Here is a 25,761-nt window from a genome sequence, read left to right on the forward strand (position 1 = left end):
CTTACCTACTGCTTCAAATTTTCTGTTTGAATCTTCCTAGACCAGCAGTGTGGGCAAAATAGTACAGATTCTGTTGATGCAAATACCAACAGACAAGAGAGCTGAGAAAATGTACCAGAGCAAGGGAGGGAGCAATGACAATCTTATGATATGAAACATTAAGTGGCTGCAATATTGTTCCTTTTGGCATCTGGATCTTATGTGACTGAGTGATGCTGAAGGCTACTTTACTTAAAATGATTCATCTTCCAGAACAGACATGATCTTCCCGAGCAGACGTCATTGTTCAGTTTCTTGAGGACTGAATTTGGACATGAGGCATCCCCTAGAATTCTCATACATTCACATTATCCTAAGGCTCTTGTGATCGTAATCTTAGAGACCCAGAATGTGAATTCCTACACGTGTGGAAATGGATCAGTGGCTGGGCCCAAGAGACAATTGGGTTCAACTGAAGAAATGAAGTTTGCAGCCCACAACTTGGAGACAGAACTTTTTTCCTATGCCTGTGGCTGACTGTGGACACCAGTGTCCCATGCCAAGACAGCATTTAAATACCAAGAGATGAGATACATCACTGTACAGGCGTGATGCCTGGCACCCATACTATCTCCAGATGGCTTGATGTGCAGAAATAGCCTTTGGGATCAAACTCAATGTGGCGAAGTCCAAACTCGTGATCTGTCCCTCAGGGCTTCTCTGTAGAATAACTTCCCTCTGCTGTTTTGAGGCACAGCTCCCAGTCTGTTAGGGTGCAGTTGAATACCAGAAATTATCCTCCTTACCAACAACACAAACATTTATTGAGCTCCCCCATCTGTTTGGGGACTGTATAAAGCATTTAAAATATAGAGGAGTATGGCATGACTCCCACCCTCAAGTACTTCCAGTCTAGTAGGGGATAAAGGATATACACAAGAAAACTTAAAACATCTAAATAGGCTTCATGGCAATGCCATATAATTTATGTACAGGAAAAGCAATACAGAATTTCAAAGCAAGAAGCTACATCTTGAGTTCTGCAGTGAAACATCCAAAAGACAAACATCGCACATATTAACACCAGATCTTCTTTTTTAAAGCTGGGCTGTGTCCAAGAGGACTTTTCAGAATGATAAAATGTTCTGTTCTTCAGTGTCCAAAATGAAAACCATTAACCACATGTGGCTATGTGCACTTGAAATGTGGCCAGTGAGACTGAGAACCAAACTTTTAATTTTACCTAGTATTAATTTAATTTAAACAGCCACGTGAGGCTAGTTTTCTAACTGTACAGTGTCGTTATTGAGCATCTCTCATTTACTATACAAAAACCCAGGTAACTGAGATGTGGAATTCAAGGGTAACTTATTTAGACGCTGTTCTAATTCCTAGTCTGGGAAGATTTTGACTTCACACTGACTATAATCTGGAAGAAAAATACCATTCTCATTACATTGGTTAGGTGCAATATCTATCAATGAACTTTGCATTGTCTTTATGCAACAAAACTGAGATCAAATTTCAAGACTACTTGATTCCAGCTTCATCAGGTCTGGGTCTTCCTCAGTCTTGTTTATTATTACATACCCAACACTTTACATAGTAAGTGAAGAATAAATAAATGAAGGAACTGGTAAATATGTGAATGAGTAAAATACCTCTACTAGTAAACTAAGCAGGCGTTTGTGATGAGAATTTTGTTATCTAGATGAGGAATGCTGTTCACCTACATGATGGGCATGAGTCATGCTGATTATAGCATGAGCCCTGCCACATTTAAGTGCTCAATCCATATTTATTGAATCAACATATTCTATTTATTTATGTATTTGCTTCTTCCAGTTAACTGTTTGTAACAGGGATTTTGACCAATTTTTTTTTTCTTATCACACACAATGCCTGTCACATGCAAAACCTTCCAAATTTTGTTAGTAGAATTACTGGGAAGGTATAACGGAAGTCTGGGTTTCAGATCAGTGATATATAGCACTTGCCTGGTATCTAGGAGGCCCTGGGTTTAATTCCCCAACACAGAAAAATAAATAAGTAAACAAGGCAAGCAAAGTCATAAGTAATTTTTTGAGGAGACCCTATAAATTCCAGAAAACAAGTTGGAAAGGACTAGAACACAATTACTTTATTTTAATTTCTTGATTATATATGGGGTTTAGCAGATGGAGCTTTACAATACGAATTCACTATACATCATCAGAAATCCATTATCAGATGTTTTTCCAACTTTTTTAAAAAAAAATTGGAGTATTTATATAAACATAATGAAATACATTGAGGCTAACCCAAGTCTAGACATGAAATTCATTTTTACTTCAGATATATCTTATACAAGTAGGTAGAAGGTAATTTTAAACAATACTTTTAGTGAACCTGCATTTAAATTGACTTGTGACATGAACTCAGAGGTCAGACTTTCCACATGTGATAGTATGTAAGCATTCAAAAACTTTCAGATCTTGGAGCTTTTTGGACTTCAGATTTTGGCATTAAGGATGATGACTCTATCCATTCTCTGGTCTTTCTATCACTTCTCTATTAATTTATCAATTTTTTGCCTACATCTTTCATAGAAATAAGTTAAAATATATTTCTGTGGAAACCTGGAAGAAAAGAGAAGCATTCTGCCTTCCTGTGCCTGTGGTATGAATACATATCCATAATACACCGTATCTTTCCCAGTAGGGGTTGATAATTAATTTATGAGGATATATGTCAATGTCACTATGAGAAAATAGTTCCAGAATGTGCACGTGTGTGCGCGTGTGTGCGCACGCGCACACGAACACACACACACACACACACACACACACACACAATCCTGATTGCTCTCCAAGCAGAACTTATGTGTAGGTGGAATAGTCACCTGTTCACTTACTTTTTGGGAGATTAACGGATCCAGGAAGCACTGTCACATCTCAGTCTTTGCTCAAAGAGTCCTCTTTAGCTCAATGTCAAGTGGTCATTATTGAAGTGAAGTCAGTTCTCCTGTGAAGGAAGTATTCCCAACTCTGCTCTCAGTCATTCTCACTAAGAGAATGGGAGAGTAGGTTTGGGCAGGGGTTAGAGAGTAGGAGGGCTGGTCATGGTGAAATGGAAAGGTGTACAATAATGAGGCTGGGTACCTTAAAAATCCACTGTTTCTAGAGATTTCTGAGAACAGTCAATGGAGTATTTGTCATATGAAAGGTGAGTCTCTGGGAATCTGAAGCCAAAGTTCCAGATGCATTAACCAGTATAAAAGTTAGTCCCTTTGCAGAACTGCCCACAGTAAAACAATTTCTACACCTCTGTTTTACACTCCATAAGGGGCACAATTTTCCTGCAGGTGTCTGAGATTCTTTTAATTCTGTTTAACACCTAGGATCCAGAGCTGCTCACACTCAGCAGGCAACAAAAGAGTGCCTACCCTAGGATTTTTGCTTGCCTTCATGTCTCTTGTTCAATAGAACCATTGTCCCTGCCTCTGTGATCACTGAGTCTCTGTACCCTGACTGTTTGGGCTTTTGATATCTACCTGCCGAGCTGACTTCCCTGGAAAGTGGCCTCTAAAACCTGTCGACTTCCTGCACCTTCCAGCCCACACTCGCCTGAACAAGCCCCCAGCCCTGTCTCCTGCTCTGCCTGAGACTGTTGTTGTCCTCTGCTCAGCATGGCACCCAGGGTCCTGCCTTGAACAACAAAGTGATATGAAAGCTTTGCTACGAGACTGAGACAACTGTGAGGAATGTATAACCCTTCAGTTATACATGAGAATTCTGCAAAGTCCTAGTTCACCAGTCCTAGTTCAACTCAATAGTGAAAAGCAGAGATAAGACTCAAGTCCAATTTTGTTTTATTATATCATATAAGTATGAAACTCAAGTCCAGACTCAACTTCTTAATCAAGTCCAGGTGTTTTTTTTTTAAATATATCATATGAATACAATTGAGAAAACATGTGATGCAATGAAGGGCTATAGAGGAATAATATGATCATAATATAGTATCTATATTTGGAAAGCTTTCCCTATTTTTAAAGTCTTGTTTCTTTTCCAAATGAGGAGATACAAAAATTCTGCTTTACTGAAGAATATTTGGTGCTCTTTCAATTTTTGTTTTCATTGTCTCCTTTATCTCCACCATTACCACTGTCACCAGCAAACTATGACATTGGTTGTTTTCCGGGAAACATGGAGTCAGGAAGAAGCTGATCATGAGCCAGCCCAACCATTTCATATTTAGTGACACCTAAAAGACAAGGGATAAATAGATAAAAGCATATGGCTCACATCAATGAACAGGCAAGAACAAACTTGGCATTGTGTTCTCTAATTTTACATTTATAATTCAACACAATGCATGCAACATGCTACTGTTAAGAAAACTGAAGATTGTCATGGTCGTCTAACTTCCGAATTCAGGAAGATAGGTCTTCAATCCACTGTTTATTCTATTCTTGCCAACTGATTCTTTTCAAGTTGGTAGAAAGCTGGGACAGTCAACTTCAAACTCCTATACCATACTATAAGTTACTATGTTTCCTTTCCCAGGGAATTTTCTTTCAAAGAGAATGAACAGAAATTTTAAGATGAAGAATGGGGAAATCAGCTTTTCCGTCTACACACTTCTTTATTTGTAGAGAAGACTAGCCATGGTTTGTGAGCACCTTCCCAAAGGGGAGATTTCTGAATAAAATTTGAAAACAAAATGAAACAGAAAAGCAACAACAACAACAAAGTTTCTGCAGAGCCACAATCCTCCTGAAGGAACTGCCTGGAGTGCTGAGGTCCCTCTCCTTTGAAACTGCTCTTGTGTGACAGGCTAGACAGTCTTCAGTCATATTTGCATAAAGCTTCATTTCCATTTTGCGTGGGCTCCTTAATCCCAGAGAAAACTGCACTCTACCCAAAGCTGCCCTATCCAGACCAGCTTCTTTAGAAAGCTGTTGGGATCATTCATTAACTCTTTTAAATGGTGCACAAATGCCTGAACATAGATCTTTCCTGGTATTAAGTACTCTCTATACATGCATTGATCTAGGTCCTTTGGGACAAACAGAAAACATGTGGTCCTTGGTCTCAGATAGTCTGATATCTATGCAAGAAGCCTGGATAATGCACCTGAAGCATGATAAAAAGGTAGTCTCTGGGGTTGGTTTGGAAGCTGAAGGAAGACCCCTGAAAAAGGATCTGTAAAGGCAAATGATCATGAAGAGAAAGATAGAAGTGGATTCTTGAAAGAAACACTGACCAAAATTCTTAGCTTCTTATTTGATTGTTATTTTGGTTGTGAAGTTATTTATAAAGAGAGACTGTAGTTAAATTATCAGTAGCTGTAATCTCCTCAATCTTATTTACAAATTTCTCCCATTTTAGGGCTTTCTCCATTCATCTCATTTATTTTTTCATTCTACCCTTTCTCTCTTTTCACTCATTCTTGGCTTTTTACATTTCTTTCCACATTATTTTCCCTTCTCTCCATGACTTTTAACATCTTATCTCCCCCTCTATCTTGTCTTTCCCATGATCTCCGTTTCTCCCTCTATTCACACATCTCTTCTTCTCTGAGGCTACATTATCAATTGTAAAATGATGAATGTTCACCATTGGGAGCTCCTGAACTCTAGGGGAATGTTTGGGTTGTCAAACATCAGCAACTTAGAAGGTCCTCAGCTCAGTTGACATGAGACTGCCTAAAGCCTGACTTAGAGCTGGCACCTTCAATCAGCTTATACTTATCTTTTTGCCAATGATTATTTTGGAATTGGGGGATGACCTAAATTCCTCCAAATTCCTGAAAATTAACTCCAGTCCTGATGTTTTCCAACTGATTTTCCCAGCTTCTACAAACAGAAAAGTAATCTCAGTCCTGATTGATTCGAGAATGACTTCTACTTGCTTGTTGAGTTTCCTGGCCACTGGTCTTATTTGACTTTCTAACCCTTGACTATATAAATTCATATTCTATTTTCATGAACCTCAAAATCCACTTAAGCCACTGCATTTTAATTCTCTGAGATCATAAAATAATGTGAATTACTACCATGCATGTAGCTATTGTACGAATGTTATCACTGAATGGACATAGCCATCCTAACTTGCAGACTGAGTTAAAGCAGTTACAAAGAAAATCCTAGACACAATTATAAACATCCTTTTAAGGAAGGTTGACTTTGTATCTCTTTGTTGCACAGAGGCACTGCTTGTAAATACAGGAGCATCAATGTCCAAGTAGAAAAGTATTTTAGAAAAGTCAGAGTCAAAATGGAAAGAGCACTAAAGAACTCCAAAATCAAAATGGTGCTTGTGTTCTCTTTTCTTCATATATAAGTCTAAGTCAATCAAAATACTCTCAAATAAACAAAAAAAAAAATAATAAAATACTGAATCCAAATGTAATTGGCATTCTTTTTTATTCTAATTTGTTATATATGACAGCAGAATGCATTATAATTCATATTACACATATTGAGCACAATTTTTCATATCTCTGATTGTACACAAAGTAGAGTCACACCATTCATGTCTTCATACATGTACTTAAGGTAATGCTGTTCATCTCATTCTACCATCTTTCCTACTTACTTCCTTCCCCTCCCTCCCCTCTGCTCTATCTAGAACTCCTCTAATCCTCCCATGCTTTCCCATTAACTCCATTAGAATCAGCATTCTTAATCAGAAAAAAACATTTAGCATCTGTTTATTTGGGGATTGTCTAACTTCACTTAGCATTATATCTCCAACTCTATCAGTTTACCTGCAAATGGTAACTAGAATTCTTTAATTTTGTACTTAAAACAATCATGTCTGTTATATGTTGTCATGGACCATTTCTAGATTTGGGGATGTGTGTCTTCTACTGGGTGTCTATCTCTACTACCTCCTCTGGCTGCTGCCTTGAGCATTCTCAAGCCTTGATCCTACCCCAGATATGATGGCTGTGGCTGTGTTGCTTTGGGCCAGAAATCTACTTTCTACCACTTCTTTTTCTCAAAAATATACCTAGCCAGTCAGATCAGCCCTCTGTTCCAGGATGGGATAATGTGTACAAATCATATGCAAAACTCCTTTTATAATTGCTATAATTTCAAACAAGTCAGATTCCTAGTCATTGCTGTTATAAAGAGGAAATAAAAACATAGATGCTGTTATTATTCTGGAGAGAGATGCCTCAGATTTTTCACAAATGAAAGGAATTTTTAAATGTTTTGATTTGGGCACACGCTCAAAGGAGTGAATAGAGAAATATACTTCAATGTATTTTGTAAAAATCAAAATAAATATAAATTAAAAATTTGCTACTCTCTTGTTTTTATGTTTTCCTATATGTTTCTGAAGATATTTTTGGTGTAAGTTCCAGCAATAAAACGAAACCAGTAAACTTTAAAATCAGTGAAATCAAATAAAGGATTAGTGAAAAACAGCTGGCCAAGGTGCCTTTGCTAAACTGGAAAGTTATGAGAAAAATATAATGAGATTATATGGGGAACAGAGCCCCTCACTCCAGCCTCCCTCAGCTTCCATGTTCGAGTGACCACAATCTCATATAGATGGGAACCAACTCCATTTGAACTTGCAAGGTCTAAGGAGAAAGGCAACTCAAAATCTCAGTCATGGACTGCCAAGATTTTGAAATATTATTAGACCTTGGATCATAAATCTGAAGGCAAAATGAATCAATCAATTCAATCTTTATGTGCAAATCACTAAGCTAAAACCAACAAAAAATATCCTAATCTTCATACAGAAAGACAAATGATTGAGAGCTGATATGATGGGAAGTAGGCATAATAAAAACAATATCTTATGTTTATGTAGCACTTTATAATTTACAAAGAGATTTCACATGCATTATTCTTTTATCCTCATAATAATTTGTGGAGGAGATATTATTCTCATGATAGATGAGAAAGATTAATAGTTTTCCCCAAATAACATAGGCTTAGTTAAAAGATAGAAGATAAGGACCATGGGTAATTCACTACTGGATTCCCCAACACCTTGCTAAGAGTGTGGTACTGCGTTATATGTAGCAAGGGAGTATTTCAAGGAGCCTGTGGTATTGCAAGTCAAATGAGCAAAAGAACTCTTCAGACTAATTGATTGAGGATACCACATGGAAGCCATGAAGCTAACTCAAGGACAAAGAGGGAAGAAAAGTTCAAACACCTCAAGAGGGTGTCATATAGATGTTTTAGGTAGAAGAAACAAAAAACAAAGCACCACAAACAGAAAACTGTACAAAATATTCTAGAAGATTCATGTGTTGGCTTCATGGCTTGACTTCCAGTAATTAAATTCATAACAATGGCTTGACTCTGACAATTCTAAGAACTACTTATCTCAACCAGAGAGCAAATGGTTCAACCCTGTGAGTCCCAAGAGTCTAGGATGGACTGGTGATATTGCCAGTAGGAACAAAATATTGGATGCCTGTGGTAGAGATGTAGTGCTTCACGGATAGAAGTGAAATTAATAAGCAGACTGTAGAAACTAGTTAGTCTGTAGAAACAGAAATAATGAAATGGGGGACCTTGAACGTGCCAAACTAGTGCAAGGCTGCAGGGCTTGGCACCTGCCTGCCCCTGCTGTACATATATAGCCATCAACTTCCACAGCTAATAAGCAAGCAGAGGGAATGACAGGCTTTACCTAATGAAAATGGCAGCTATCAGTCTGTGACTCAAATGGTCTGGCTCCAGTTCCTCTTACAGTTGATGATTTGATCTTTGTCGAATTAGTGGGGTTGTGACAAGGAGTTGGTATGTGAAAGCTGCCAAGTGTTCCTTTTAAATCCTCTCCAACCTTTTAATTTTCATAGAAAATTGTGGCTACTTGGAATAGTGTGTGCTTTGTTTTGTTTTCTTTTCCCTTCCAGGAGAAATGTGTCATTATTGGAGACCTATCACCAACAGCAGCAAGAAGCTGAAATTAGAAAAAAAATCTCTAAATCTATATAAAAATTGGATTGATATTTAATTTTAAAAAATGTAGCAATGTTGGCCGATCATCACATTCACCTCTAAATTTTATTTGTTAACCAAATGCAGAATCACAATGTGAATCCATCATTCATGGTCTCAGCCACTTCCTCTGGCTTCTCGTCTTGACCTGATCATACTCAAACCAATTTGATCTCAAAGGGTTGTTTTTCATGATGGAGTCTCGTTCACAACATGGCATAGAGGCAAGAATGAAAAAAGTCATGCAGTTAATCAGATTTAGATGGGACCATGTAAGGTATTTATCTTATAAATGTCCTATGTGCTCTGAAATTTGCCAGCTACACTTGTCATACTCTGACCCCGCCTATCCTCAGTGCCAGAACCTTCCCTGTTTTCCCATCTCTAGTTCTCACAACTGGGAACATTGTGTATTTTAAATAAATAGTTTTGATATGTTAGAAAGTTCTTCAAGCTGTTCAATAGAGGTAGACAAATCATAAATTTTCATCTTATTTTAGAGAAAACAAAACTGAGATGCAGCGAGGCAGAGGTGTTTGAAAAATGTGTGGAGGCCCTGTCCCTGGACAAGGCAACTCTGTTTGACTCTGAATCATCTTGTTACCATCACTAATTTTCTCTTCATGATTCTCTTTTATGAACATGTGACTTAAAATCTAGGCATAGAAGGTTGTTGAAAGGGTCATCAAAAATCACATATAGAGCTGGTAATTTAGCTCAATTGTAGAGCAATTGCCTAGCAAACCTAAGGCCCTGAGTTCAAACCCCAGGACCCCACTCTTCCCCGCAAAATCATATGAAAATAATGGTGATTGGAGAAATTATGCAAATTTCACAGAGCCATGCAGATAGTAAGCCAGGAAAGGAGGACCATGAAGCACAGTGAAGTGACCTTTCTATTCAGTGTGTCCCTTTCTACTTGCCAGAAACAGGTAATAAAATAGGGTAACCTTAAATCATATTTCATGTGGATTTTTGAAAGTGCATCACCAGTGCTTCTGAATCTGACACCAAGCAGCAGAACGGTCAGAGTATCAGCTCTGGATTCCTGAAATACAGCTTCCTCTTGAAACAAGTGGCAGAAACATGGAATGCTTGCAAAGAAATCAAACCAAATCAAATCAAATCAAAGCAGCATTCGACTCCTTAAGGAAATGTTCCCCGAGATAGCAGCCAGGATGGCCGTCATGTAGGGATGTGTGGTGTGCAGGCAGCCATCCATTCAGGCCACTGGCTACCAACAGCTGACTCTAGGAGTAGTATTTGAATCTACCCTGAGGGGGGCCAGAGCCCACAGACAGCTGGGCCATCTGTTCTGATAATACCACATTACTCTCTACACTCAGTAATGAAGGCTCCTGAGTAATCTTTCATCAGAATGACTTCACGGCATTAAAAATGTATTTCAATACATAGCTTGTTTAAATATTTAACCCTCTTCGGCTTTGAGAGATTGATTTGGAGCTGCAGTGTTTATATGGGCAGGAAACATTGATTTTCATATGCATGCATGCATTAATTCAGGAAGACTTGGGCACACACCAAAGGTTTTGATAAATGGATCTTTAAATCTCGGACTTTAATGGAGAATATTGGTTTGCCGCCCAGAGCCCATCCCTCTGCCAGTATTTAAATATTTTCAATTCTCATTTCCCGATGGTGAGGAGGGAAAGTCCGTGGATGAACAGATTTTGAAGAAGTATTTTGAGTAAAGTTTGCTTATGTGAAACACACCTGCACACACACTCATACACACAGATATTATTCATTTTGTTGGCCTTCGGTGGGAGCTATTTGTGCACAGGGCTGTCCAGCTTTTATTAGATCTGTCTACAGTTCACTTTTTTCTGGTATCATGTCAATAAACTCTGAAGATTGCTGTGAATATTCAGCACATGTAGGGCCAAGAGGCAGAAAACCCTTTTGTGAATTTCTCTACATAGTGACATCATTTAAACTCATTTTAATACCCAGTCTTATCTTATTATTCCCCCACTTCCTCATTTTATTGAGGCTTCAATCCTGGGAGTTGCACTACTTCAAAATGTCATCTTTGCAAGCTTAAACATTTTACTGGGTTTGGAATACCAATTGCATATATATATATATATATATATATATATATATATATATATATATATATATATATAACTTAACTCATTGGTGCTAGATAAATAATCACTAATGTCATATATACAAGTCCTTCACCTATGTTGATCACTACTCAGTATTACCACCTTCATCTTAGCTAACATAGTATTACCACCATTGAATGTGTGACAGTAAACACGCCTCAGAGAACTTAAGCAACTTTTCCAAGAGCAAATGGTCCAGGAGTGGTTTGCTATAGCCATGACTCTCACTCAGCCTTTTAACTTTTCCATTATGTCAATGGAGTCAAATTCATTCTTATATATATAGTCATGAAATAATTAGCACAAGTTAATCAAAATCTTTATGTATTAAATACCATGAAAGGTGTAAACACTGGGAATGCAGTGATAAATAGAATAGTGAACTGTTTTCAAGGAGACTAGAGAAAGAAAGGGACTTAAGTCAGATGATAGAAATTCATTGGACATAATGCAATGAGATATTCTGTAGAAATGATCTAAACAACCATGTAAGTATTAACCCAACCCAAACACAATTTCTCTCCACCTTTTCAGCAAGAAAAGCATGTTCTAATGACTTAAAACATTCATTGAATTCAATTAATTAGCTCCCCATGCATCTAGAATGGTACTGGTTATGTACCATTCTTGGGAGAATTGACAAGAAGTCTGCTCATAATTTTCTGTTTTGTGGTGGACTCTAGGGGATAATAAGTGAACCAGAATTGGAACATTTTCCAGAAGAAAGAGAGAAACAGTGAATCTCTAAGGTTATCTGCATGATTCATATGCATAGTTTGAAAAGGTAAATAGTGCTTATGGCAGTCCCATGCCCCAACATACCATCCCTTTGCTGTTTTTTTTTCATTAATTACCTCTATGTTTCTAAACATTGCAGATAAAGTGATATCTTGTACCAATTTTCTATTTTATTCTTTTCTGCATTTTATCTTCCTCTTATATCCATAATAGTAAGTTGCTCTATTAGTTAAAACAGTAACCTTTATTAACATTATAATAATTATGCAAATATTGTTCACTACAGAGCTAAATAATAATTGCTATCACATTCTCTTGCTTTGTAGAAGCTTGCATTGCCAACAGTTTTCTATTTGTCTTTCCTTTCCTCTCCTGCACAGCAAACACCCACCCTTTGCTTTTCCTAAATGCTCTAAGCTACTCTGTTATCTCTTTTTATCCCCCAGAGACTTGAGTGTTTATACCCTCTTTCTATCATCTGGACTTATATCTTTCTCTCTAAAATGTACTTTGATTATTCTCCAATGAATTTTCTTAAATGTTCTTCAGGTATGATTGCATTTTTTCCCAGGTATGATATTTTAATCATTCCTGGTTAACTGACTGTGCACTCTTGGAAGTCATCATCATACTGCTCTTCACAAAAGGATGACTAGTAGGGCATTTTCTGAGTTTTGCTTGTCCTTTCTTTGTCCTCATATTCAATTGATAGTTTGGCTGGCTACTGAATTCTAGGTTAAAAATAATGTTTACTCAGATTTTTGAAGGCATTAATTTTTGGTATTTATTCTTGCTGCTTTGAAAATAGAAGCCATATAAATCAAGACTTTGCAACACATCTATCAAGTTTCCGTGTTCTGAAACATGATGATAATTTGCCTTAAGGTGAATGCATTATCTTTTATGACACCAGGCTTGGGATGTTCTTTTTTCAGTATAGAGTTTCATGCTTCAAAATTAATTTCTTAAAATCTGCTAAAATTTCTTTGATATGAATATTTCTCATGTTTGCTCTGAACTTTATATTAGGTCTTTGGATCCTGGATCTGTTATAAATGTCTTTGTCTTTGCTTATAGAGTTTCAGTTTTGTGTTATGCTTTATGAAAAAAAATTGAATCTGTCTTCCAATTTTAATATAATCTTTTATTAGAATTATTTTTGTCTTGTTTAAGGATTTTGTTTGTAAGTATATCTGAGGATAATAACAAGAGGATTTATTTATTTAATTTTCATTTATTCCCTATTTATATATCTTTATTAAGGAAATATTAATTATTTCTTTGAGTTATCATGTATCTGCATGAGTGATGGTTTTGACTTGTCCATATGATAAGGGAAACAGACAGCCATTTTAACACTCAGCACTTACCTGGAGCTTGAAGGCTATATATGTGAAACCATAGATACTTTAGATTGGGTTGAGTATGGAAAAATAAAATTAAAAGGTCTAGGTATTTCACTCAGGGGTACAGAGCACTTACCTAGAATGTGCAAGAAAAAAAATAAAACTGGATTACCAGACTGGGGTAGATTAGTGAAATGTGAAATAGCATGGAAAGAGAACAGCCAAGAGAAAGAGAAAAACCTTAGTAAACCTACTATTATAAACATACAGAAAAATAGAACAAATCTAATGATAAATGCATCAATAAAATAAAAAAATTAACAGGATGGATTCCAGATAAGATTATTTTTAGGAAGCAGAATGACAAAAACCTTATAAACAAATATGATTATGCTGCTCTATGATCAAACAGGAGAAATTATACTCATAAAGACATATTCACAAGATTGTGCAGAACAAATCAAAGTCGAAATAGAAAAGAATAATTTGTAGATATATTTTATAAAACTACTTGGAGTAAATGAATCATTTAGAAATTTTGGAAATAAAAAACCGGGGCTATTATAAATTAAATACAATGTCATATTTGAGGTTAATTGTAGACTCAATAGAGTCAGAGAAAGATTCAATGAATTATAAAATAGTCTTGAAGCATTAAACTAAAGAAAAACTCAGAGGAATGGTGGGGGAACCAACTCAAAGACGTTGGCTAAACTTCACTTGGAATTTCAGAATCCAAGATTGAAAGAAGTGGAAGCAGAGGCAAATTAGCAAAGATAGGAACAAACATATTTCCAGAATTGAAAAAGCAATTATTCTCTACTTAAAAGTTGACTATGAGTACTGAGAAGGATTTTTATATTGCAATGACATTTTAAAACTCCCAGGTTAAGAATCAATCTCAAAAAATCTTTTCTAGATGAAAAGGTATGATAGGGAAAGAACAACTGTAGTCAGCATGTAACAAAATGTTTCAGACATTAAGGTAAACGTTTTGCACAAATAAACCTAGGAAATTTTACATGTTAAAATAAATTTTGAAGAATGTGCTAGAGCTAGAATAAAATTTAACGTCAAGGGAATAAGTGCCAAAATAACAACAACGAGAGAGAGAGAGAGAGAGAGAGAGAGAGAGAGAGAGAGAGAGAGAGACAGAAATATTAACAGATTTACTTAGCCATATATTGCAAAATAATAATTACAATTGACTTTTCAGCACTAAAAAACCTAGTTTTGTTAGTTCCTGACTTCTGAATGATTTTACTTTAGAGTGATTAGATCAGAACCAGCTTTGTTCCAGGAGATGCCCAAGTACAAATTCCAATTTGTAGAGACCTTTTTTCTGGACTTACAAAGACACTGAAATGCAAATTATGAAAGGATTCTGAACAGAATTACTCCAGCTTTATAAAATTCATACACAGTTATATAACTTAAGCAATGTTCTGTCTGCTTGACTTGGAATGATGTTTGGAATGGAAACCTGAAGCAACTCAGAGCATACAAAAAAGTTCTCCATGTAGTCATATAGTTTAATCCAAGTTTTCCTTCAAAAGCTGTTTTTTCTTTTCTTTTTTTTCCTCTCTGCTTGCTTGGCCAGAGTTAACTTGTGCTTATCTCTCCAAGAAGGATGCCAAGTTGTGTAGTATTTCTTCTTTACTTCTCTTTCCCATGCTTGTTGTCAGACACCTGTTCTGATGGGAAATGTGAATGACTGCATGGACCAATAATTGGGACATGACATGAATTCAGGGCCCCTTCCTATAAAACACAATATCGTAAAAAAAAAAAAAAAAAAAAAAAAGGATGGTGTATGACCAAAGGAAAAGAAGTGGGAGAGATTTTGTGACTCTCTCCATGAGATTGGAAAACAATGTGTACTGTACATTTTACACTTGGAGATTCATAATTTGCATACTTATATGAAAGTCACTCCAAAACCCTTCAAGAGAGGGTTAAATTAAAGGCAAGAGATTTAATTTAATCATTCTGTGGCCCAAATTATAAGACCTAGGACTCAATTTTTAAGTACTCAAGGCACATTTGAACTTTTTAAAAAATGAGATAATATTTTGGTATGCCAAAAACATAAAGAGTATGCTGTTGCTTTTAAAAATCCAGATTGGCAATAATAAAATGAAATTTTAAGTTGTGCTACAAAATAACTATGATCCTTTTTACTTCTTTTATTATTATTTTTTACTTCTTTTCCAGCTGTAAGATTAATTTTATGAATCAAACACACCATTTTCATCATCTATGACAAACTAACGTGAGTGATGCTTTGGTGGAGGATAATAATGTCGTTTCTCTGATCTCCATAAGTAACACACGCAAACGTCTTTTTTGCCTTTAAGGTAGACTGGACATCATTGTTATAGGGGACCAGGCTAAGAATTAGAGAAGTGACATTTCAAAAGAGAGTCATAGAGCTTGCCAGCAATCCTGCTTGTGAAGAAGGGAAGAAAGGAAGAGGGAAAAAGAAGGAAGTAAAGAAAAAGGGAAAGAAAGAAGAAAGGAAGAAGGATGGAGAGAGAGAGAGAGAGAGAGAGAGAGAGAGAGAGAGAGAGAGAGAGAAAAGAAGAAGAAGAAGAAGAAGAAGAAGAAGAAGAAGAAGAAGAAGAAGAAGAAGAAGAAGAAGAAGAAGGAAGGAAGGAAGGAAGGAAGGAAAGGAAGAATAAAAAGAAAATATAGGAAAACAGAACAAGGCCTATACTGAGACATAATTCAAGATGATTGTTCTCGAAAAATTTCTAAGTCAGTGTAAAATCCAATAACCTCAAACTATATCCAGGTTTTAGTTTCCATAAAAAGGAGGGCTACTTGCATATCAAGACCTCCTTGGGAAAAATAATCCTTGAGAGATAGTAACAAAGATGAGAGTGCTTGTACTTGAACCAAGATCTAGGCATTTGAAAGAGCACAGTTTAGGTTCTATATATGAACTGGCTGTTGAAGCAAAGTCTCTTCATCTTTAAAAATGGGCCACGTCCATGGCAGGGCACATGCTAAATGGTTGAGGAGAACAAATCAATTGTAGTGATTCCACAGAGCAAGTTGAATAGAGTGTCCTAAAAAGATAGTCCCAGTCTCAATCCTAAACAATGGACACTCTTCAGATTGAAGCTCAAGGGTTTGCTACCCGTGGTGCAGCACAGAAATATTAAAAACTTCCACTTGTCAAGAAGGACAGTCAGGGAATAGTCATAAGATCAACAATTCCGACTCTACCAAGTTTTGACTCATAGCAAACTTCATTAATATAAAATTCTAGATCAGAGTTACAGAAATGGTATTAGATACTGAAGTAACATTACTAGTTATGGGGAATAGCAAATGGAAAATCCATACCATAGATCCAGTAACCACACTAAGGATTAAGTTCATTTAAGGACATCAAATGCCATTTGAAGATCCTAGCATCTATCTCCCTTCATGATCTGCTCTTCATGCATTTTGTTTTATGCTTTACAGTTTGGAGATCATTCTCCTTGATAGATAAAATGTGAGTAAAATAAGAGGTGAATGAATCACTCTGTCTTCGCTGTCATTTTTAGCAGTACCTCATCGACTGTAAGCCCTGTCCTTCTTCCAGTTCTCTTCAGAGTGAAAAATCACCATTTTCCTAAAACAAATGTTTCTTCTTGCTTTTAATCTCCTTCTGTTTGTGATTTTTCCCCCATGAAATTCTTAAGGACTTAAGGGGCTTTTTTACTTATCTCTTTGTTCAGAGGTCCCTCTTTCTCTCTTTGGGGCAGGCCATTTCGAATGTGAATTCATCTGAGCAGACACACAGTGGTCACTTTGCTCTAGTGGGGGAGAGGTGACAGCAAATAGGGTCATAGAGGCAATTTGCTCATTTTTTTTCTTCCTTCCAGGAGACAAAGACACGTATTATGCATCTGAAATACTTATACACAATTAGCCTACATGGTAACTGCTCCAGAGAATATAAAATCAGTATAGAACCGTGACATGTGAAAGTAAATTTTGTTATCCTCAATGCCTCTGGTGTTAATAACAAATGGTAAGCACAGAGCAGGAGCAGGAGTCTGAATACTAATGGAGTCAGGTGAAGTCTGTATTGTAAGCCTTGTGTCCCCATCCCATTCCTACTGCTGCCCTCACAGACAGATCAGGGACAGTAGTTCAACTATTGAAGGTCTTAGGTTTCTTCCTCAAAGTTATCAATTCTGAGATGACAAGTCATTTTTTCCCCAAGATTCTTATCACAGTGACTCTGCTGAAAGAGATTCACTCTTTATCAGAGTCAGTTGTAAAAACTTACTGTTTCCTCATCCTTGTAAAAGGTGAAACACTCATCAACAAGGAGAGTCAGAAAAATGTCACACACCCTCCATCCAGCAGCTGTAAATCTTTAATAAATTTAACACTTTTATTTTTTCACTCAATTATTCAACTAGTGAGGTGTATATTTTAAATAAATTTCTTCAGTGTGTTAGAATAAAAACACCTTTGCCTTCATGTAAATTATAGTCCAAGAATGTAATAATTTGCATATGATGTGTATCCCCAAAATTCCTGTGTTAACTCACAAATGTTCAGTGGTGTGGTAATTAGATTATGAGACATATAATCTAACAAGCCCATCTTGTTTGAATGGCTGGACTGGCTGGGTGGTAACTGTAAGCAAGTGGGACATAGCTAGAGGAGGTAGATCACTAGGTGTGGGCCATAGAAGGGTTTATTTTCCCTGCAGTTCCATCTCTTCTCTTCTTCACACTCCCCCTTTGTTCCTGGTCACTTTAAATGAAGCAATTTCCCCCTGCCATGCCCTTCTGTTTTGTCTCAGAACAATGGACTTGGCTGACCATGGACTAAACCTCCAAACCCCTAAGCCTAAGTAAACTTTTCATCCTCTAACTTGCACTTTTTGGGTATTTTGGTCACATCAATGCAAATCTTAAGATGCAAAGAAGGAGAGCAGAAATTAGACAAATACTTGTGCAATTAATTGTGATTGTGGCAAAGTTTTAAGGGAAAGGCAATGTTTTGGATACATATAGTAGTATGATCTAAGCTTATTTGAGAGATACTTAACAGATTCAGTTGAAGGATGAATAGAGTTACTTATAAGAAGGATAAGGTATAACATTACAGTAGAAAGAGTAGCTATAAGAAAGTCTAGAAGCAGGAGAGAATATAGAATAGTTTAGGATTGAGGTAATGCTAATGAAGTTGTAGATTAATATTGAATGGCTGTGCTAACTTACAATAAAGGGAAGGGGGCTAGGGAAGAATACAGTTACTTTAGGTAGAGGGGAGTGAAGGGAGGGGAGCAGGTACGGGGGCAGAAAGGATAGTAGAAAGAATCAAACATTACCTTATGCACATATATGACTTTATGACTGGTGGGATTCTACATCATGTACCAGAAGAATGAGAAATTATACTCCATTTATGTATGATGTATTGTAGTGCATGCTACTGTCATGTATATCTAATTAGATCAAACTAAAAAAAAAAGATTGAATTGTTGATCAGGCATGGTGGCGCACACCTGTAATCCTAGTGGCTCAGGATGCTGAGGCAGTTCAAAGCCAGACTTAGTAACTTATCAAGGCTCTAATCATCTTAGTGATATCCTATCTCTATATTAAATAAGTAAATAAATAAACAACAAACAAATAAATAAAAAAGGGCTGGAGATGGTAAGTATCTCTGGATTCAATTCCCTGTACCAATAGAAAGGGAGAGGGGGGGGAGGGAGGGAGAGGAAAAGAGAGAGACTGAATGGTTGTGTTTTTCCTATTACTGTGACAAAATATCTGACATAATCGACCTTTAAGGAAAAAAAAGTTTATTTTGGCTCATGGTTTCCAAAGTTTCAACCCATGCTTGCTTGGTTCTGACCATTTTGGCCCTGTGGCCTGTGGTAAGGCAGAAATTCCTAGTGGGCTTCACGTGGTGGAGAAAACTGTACATCTCATGGCAACCAGAAGAATAAAGGGCCAGAGCTCCAATATCTCTTTTAAGGGCATGTCCCTAATGACCTATCTACATTCCACCAGACTTATCTCCTTAAGTTTCTCTGTTCCCAAAAGTGCCATAGGCTAATGACCAAGGCTTTGACACATGGGCCTTGGGAGAACACTTCCAAACCATAATAGTTGCAGAATAAGACAGGAGATGAGCTTCAAAACTAGAAAGGTATCCTATCAAGGAAAGGCTTTCCAGCCAGTGTGAAAGCACTAGAAATTTAATAGCAATTGGAAGCAATTTAAAGATTTTAAGCAAAAGAGTGCTTGAATGTATTTATATCAAAAGACATGGATGAATTGCTTTCCAAAGAGAGATGTAAGAAAGCCTGAAAAACAGTTCCAAAAAGCTGGAAGAGAGATAATGCCAACATGCAGATGGGATGGTAGTAGCAGAGATTATTTAAGCTGCAGGTTTGTGGTCATAATGGAATACTTTTATTGTCAGGAAGTAACAATGAGCACTGAGGTTTTAGATCTGTTTGATTTAATTTCTATTGTGTAGAATAAAGAGCTGCTGATAGGAAGAATGGAAATAGCAATATGTGGTTGGCTAGAGAATGGTGATATAACTAGGTATAAAGAAATTAGTGAAATTTGAAGAAAGCATTAAATGACAGATTTTTGAGGTTACGATGCAAGATATGCACATGTGCACGCACACACACACACGCTTATAAATCTCTTTTCCTCACCCTTTCTTTTTCCCCTTCCATTTCTGAACCCCCAACCCCCAACACCACACACACACACAGGATAAGCAAGGAAAAAAACCCATTAAATGTCTTTTCTTTGTTATGTTTTTGTGCAGATTTTGAGAAATTTTGGTAAAGATTTAAGTTAATTTTTTTTTAAATGACACGCCAAGCTGAGATTGAACAATTTAGACGGTTTTATTCTAATCAGGTTACAGATAATAATAAGTGATTCATTTCATCTGAATTTCGATGGAAAGAAGATTTTTAAGTACAATATTTGGGACTCTTCCATGAATAATTACAGAGACTTCAATATCATTTTCTGAGACAAGTATGAGAATGTTTGAAAAAAACCTCAGTCTACCTCCCACTCTCTATACTTTCACATCCATATGTACCATTTTTATGATCTATATTAGAAAACTATAACCATATATTTTCTCTAGTGATTTTCTGTAAAGTATCATCTCACAGTGATATCACTTTGTTTTTCTTTTATACTTTATCATAAGAGTGTTTTGTACTGCTCTACCTCAGATAAGTTTGAGGATTTCTTTTCAGGCATAAAAAAGCTTCTTTGATTATAGTGCTATTTTCTCATGACCTCTGTTTAAACAGTATTTTTAAGGTATAACTTTCATTTGTCATCTTCTAATCATCTCAGTGGCTACTAGTTTCAGTGACACTTTCACCACGGCATATATATTCATATGTAAAGTTTCAAACCCATTTTATGAGCAATAAGTACTTAGAACATTAGTATAGGGGATCACTCATTCTGATTTTTTTCATTTATTTCTGCTTTTCTCTTTGAACAAAATCTACTGAGTGTTAGGTACTAGACATTGTCTAAAACCTAAGATTATAAAAATGAATAAGCTTTACTTTCATAAATTGGCATTCAAATCAGAAGGCAAAAGATAGAAAATTAAGAGGAAAAAAGCAAGTGATGATATGTCCTATTTGGATAGTTAATAGGGTCATATCACCATGAGCAGGAAGCTACTTTAAATTGCCTGGAAGGTGACACTGAAGTTGCAATAGAATACCTGACCACAGAAAACCCTGTGAAAGTCGTGGGGAGAACATTCCAGGCAGAGGGAATAGATATGAGAAAAGCGTAGGCAGGAATGAACAGGTATGATACAAAGAAACCTAAAAAGGACCAATGGAAATCACTACTACTGGGATGGGGAAAGATGGATGGAGGTGAGGGTCAGTACATAGAGAATTCTAGAGGCTGGAGTCAGGGATTTGAGTATTTGTGTCAAAGGGATGATACCCATTGTGAATGATGTGGGAAATTGAGTGTCATGATCTGACATACAATTTTATGTTTTTTTCCCTTTTTTATTAGTGCATTACAATTATACATAATAGTGAGATTGATTATTTTAACATATTCATATGTGCATATAAAATAATTTGCTCAATCTCCTTCCTGGTGGCCTAATTTTTGAAGAAGCCCCACCTTGGGTCTTTTGCAGGATACCTTGAACCTGAGCACATACAGAAACATAAAGTCATGTGAATGTCTACCTGGGTGACAGTCCAGATAATATATTATTAAACCTTGAGTTAGAGTGACCATGGAGACTTGAAGCAGTGAACCCATTTGAGAAATGTTTAGAAGAATAATGGAGGTGGCTTGTTAGAAGAGAGAAACTATGGGTTGAGTAAAAGAGAGGAAAGAAGAATGACCTCTAGATTTGTTACTTAAAAATGGGGTAAATTAAAATACTTTTTATGATGAAGAAAGATGGGTTGTGGGAGAAATAGTTCATATTAAATTAGGAGTTGGCTTTTTCACTTTTATTCAAGTGAAGTTTGAGTTAGCTATTAGACATTCAAAAAGAATTTCTAAATATCAATTGGATATTTTAGTGTAGAGTGTGGAAGAAGCCCAGGATGGAGATAAAATTTTTACAGATGATTGTGCAATTGCAAATTGAAGCTAAGGAAATTGATAAGGTCTCCCAGGGAGAGACTGAATAGAGATGAGAGAGGGCCAAAGAAAGATCCTGGAGCATCCAGCTTCTCCAGATCTAGAAGAGGCATTGAAACCTGGGAGAGAGAAACTAATGGGATAAGAGAGCACCCTCAGTAGGTGGGGAATGCACTCTCACTATGGAACTGAAAGGAAAAGGAAAGCATTTCAAAGATAAGAGAATATTTTCATAGTTATTGCTGCTGACAAATCAAATAATGTAAGGACAAAAGTGTCAGCATCCATGAGTGTCCCATGTAATATAAGTGATGTTGTAAATAAATGGTCGTATGTCTCTGTGGGGTAATTTCTCATCATTTCCTCATCTATACAGTCTCTTTCCTTGATAAAAGCCCTTTTCCTAAAGAAAGAATTATTTTTTTCTGTGTTCCTCAAAAACAACTATGAAATAGTCTTCAGGATAGTTTAAGATAATAGTCCATGACCCGGTAAGTGCTATCCCTTGATAGATCCTTTGTGGAACTCAGCAATTTCTTTCTAGATCCCGTACACTTTTGACCACTGGAGAAGGAAGGAAAGCACCACTTATGTCCTGAATCCTGTTTCCTTCTCAGCACATGAGAGTTTTTAGTGGTCCCACACAATTCCTTCCATTTCTTTAATTGATACTTTTATATCAATAGAAATGAGGGGTACCTGGGAAGATTGACACATCCGTATGGATTAAAGTTATCTGCTTATGCTTCAGGGAGACCAGTAGAAATTTAAGTTCACAAGTATTAGAGTCAGAAAGAAACAGGATGGAGTCCAGTTTCTAACACTTGTTGTAAAGCCCTGGGGTCACGTTATATATCTTTCTGAGATAAGAGCCTCAGATGTGAAATAGGGTCAATGAAATCCTCCTCGTAGTGCACATGTAAAGACAAGATGAGATAATAAATGCTGAGTGCTTAGCACGGTGCCTGGCACATGGTAAGTGCTTCATAAATGTTAACTACTGCCAATAAAAATGACGAGTGCAATTTCAAAACTGGCCTGCGAAAGGTGGGGAGAATATGACTCGAATCAGAAAAGCATGAAGGTCCTATGGAAGGTGGAATAACATGGGCAAACACAGGGTACCCTGGAGTAGAGGATTCCATTTTGGCTGGAGCAGAGGTAACCGGAAGAGCAGCCTTCATAAAGATAATTAATTGCATCTCTGTTTCTCAGTGAAACCACAGAAGAGGCCTGGACTTGCCTCTGTATCTTCAACAAATACTCGTGGTAAAAAGCCAGTCCTCACAGAATTGAAGAATTCCTCCTGAATCACAGCCCCTCCCTGAAGAGTCCAGGCCATATTTATGGATCAGCTGCAGCTCTCAGAATTCTCTCCCAGTGTGATCCATATGCAGTTTTAATTTAGCTCTCTTTCCTTTCTCCTCCTTTTCCTCTCTACATTGTCTAAGTGCTAATAATAATAATTCAATTTAATAACATCCATCCTCACAGAGTACTCAAGCCCATCCGGTCCTCAAGGACACCTAACCCTTCCCGGGCTCACCTCTCAGCTTCTTTATCACACTTGAAGCACATCATAAACTACATCTTCCTCAGACCTTGTCATAAAGGGTGAGGCCAACATTGCAGGAATGAAGTCAGGAAAATACAACCTTGAACTGTTTTATCTCCTCTCCTCTCTGCCCTCTCCTCCCCCTTGCCTTTCCTCTTCTCTTTTGACCAGTACTTTTCCTTAGCTGCCCAGAAACAGGAAAAAAAAGAATTTAAACTCTTGTTCCCACAGGGGTTTCCTGGAATGGTTCACTTTCTGTTTGGCAATTGAAGCCCAATCTAATATGAAAGATACTCAGCATCAATAGCTGCCTCAACAGTCATTAATTTGCTAATAGAAATTGCTTTTTGATGATGCAGGTCAGGATGATGGCCTCCAGTTTGTGGATAAAGAAATTGAAACATGAAATGTTAAATGTCTTTTTACACAGGGACAGGGCTGAGGATAAGGCCAGGTAAGGACCCACTTCTGTGAAATGTGGCTCCTTGAAAACTTTTCATATTTTTGAAATACAGGAAATATAAAGTGAAGAGTGAAAATAGTATTTATGAACAGCCAAAATAATTGCAATAAATGACTTTAAAACACTCATGTGTTTTATTAACATAATTGTATGGATCCCTTTATCCTCAGTTGGGTGACATACAATCTCAAACAAAACCTTGCATATTTTACCTCCTGGTACATCAGAAAAAAAAATTAAGGCTGAAAATGGTATTAATTAGCAGTTTCAAATTCTTAAGTACAAGTTACAGGATAGACATTATTATTGTTAATCTTTTCATTATTTGAAACCTATTTTTTGTCACATTGTGTTTGAGAAACCTAAGAGTCACACAGGCTATATTATGAAAACAAGTTTAATGTGTTAAAGGTAAAGATGAAAGGTTACACATGTGTATATATCTCCTATCCCGATTTGCCTAACAAAAAACGAGGATGATATATACTACATGAAATAGTATACAATGAGGTCATAGGTGAATATTTGGAAAAGAGTCAGAGAGAGGTATAATTGAATTTTTTTTTTAAGGTCTGCAGAAATTTCTAGGGAGAGGAAGAACTTAAGCTATAATTAGTGAATGTGTTAGTGAAGATTAATTAATAACTGATGAGAGATGGACCAGACTGGGTAAGAGAACTGGGATACTACTAACCATCAATCAGATAGCATAACTAACCACCACATACTGCTCAAACCATTGCACCAAGACTATGAACTTCCATTCCTTTCTTTTTTGCCTAAGACTGATTCATCCTCCGTGTCTGTTACATACTGCTCTATCTATTCATAGATGCACTCTACCCATCCCACTGCCACCAATGGATACACAGAGATGACCCTTTTGGAAGAAGTAGGAACAGACGAGTATCAGATAGTCGATGAAGTCTTCAGTACTTTCACATTTTCTCCTTTCAATTCCCCTGATCTCTGTTCAGGGATTTTCCGTTTCATGGGATCTAATGTAATTTTGCTTTTTTAAGTTCATATTAACAATGTATCTGCCCTCTTCAGCTGAAAGAATACCTGTCTCCACTGAAAAGGAACTGGTCCTAATTCATGTATAAGAGTAAGAAATAAATGTATTCATATATAATATTAGTGTTTCTGTAGTTCTGTGGTATGAGGTTCAGATCCAGCCATCTCTTTTAAGGAGTAAAGTTCCCTTTCTTCTGCACTTTTGGAATGTTGGCATCTGACAAGTGAATTCAAATGAATTCTCCAGTGCAAATTTTCTCGACCTGAAGAGACTCACTCACCTTCATTAATATCACACCATATCCAAAGAGCATCCCATAGCAAAAGACCAGTCCATGCCGTATGCAAAATCTTGACTCCCTTGAATCCATGAGGCAGAATTCTAAAGGCCATGCCAAGATAGCTTAACAGAATTGACCTCATGCTTCCATTGTGTCTGCATAAAAGGTGACTTCATTCACTACCTAATTCTACATCTTTTAATATTTTACAAGAGTTGTTCCTGTAATACTGGAATTAAAATATATTCAGGTATGGGTTTTCTTTTCTTGCCTGATGGACATCATTCAATGTTTATATCTTAGGGGTTTTAGAATTTTCAGTACAATGAAATAGAATTGTATTCTGCATAATACTGCATTAGACACAGCTAGACTATTTACAACAATGCCAGTAAGCAAAGAATAATCCATGTCATCTACTAGTCCTTGCATAGAACATGACACCTACAAGATGTCATTGGGAAGAAGAGCCTATTGAAATTGCAGATGACCCATCAGGTCAATGATTATACCCTGGGGGAAGATTTGCAATCTCCTGAGCCACATCAAGGATCCCCAAAACGAGTCTCCACTTTTTATTAGTTTCATTGACTCCCTTGACAAATTTGTACTTCTCATTCCCAAAGTTTTGGGATCTATAAAGTAA

This window comes from Callospermophilus lateralis (genome assembly GCF_048772815.1).
Source record: "Callospermophilus lateralis isolate mCalLat2 chromosome 17 unlocalized genomic scaffold, mCalLat2.hap1 SUPER_17_unloc_3, whole genome shotgun sequence".
Classification (NCBI taxonomy): domain Eukaryota; kingdom Metazoa; phylum Chordata; class Mammalia; order Rodentia; family Sciuridae; genus Callospermophilus; species Callospermophilus lateralis.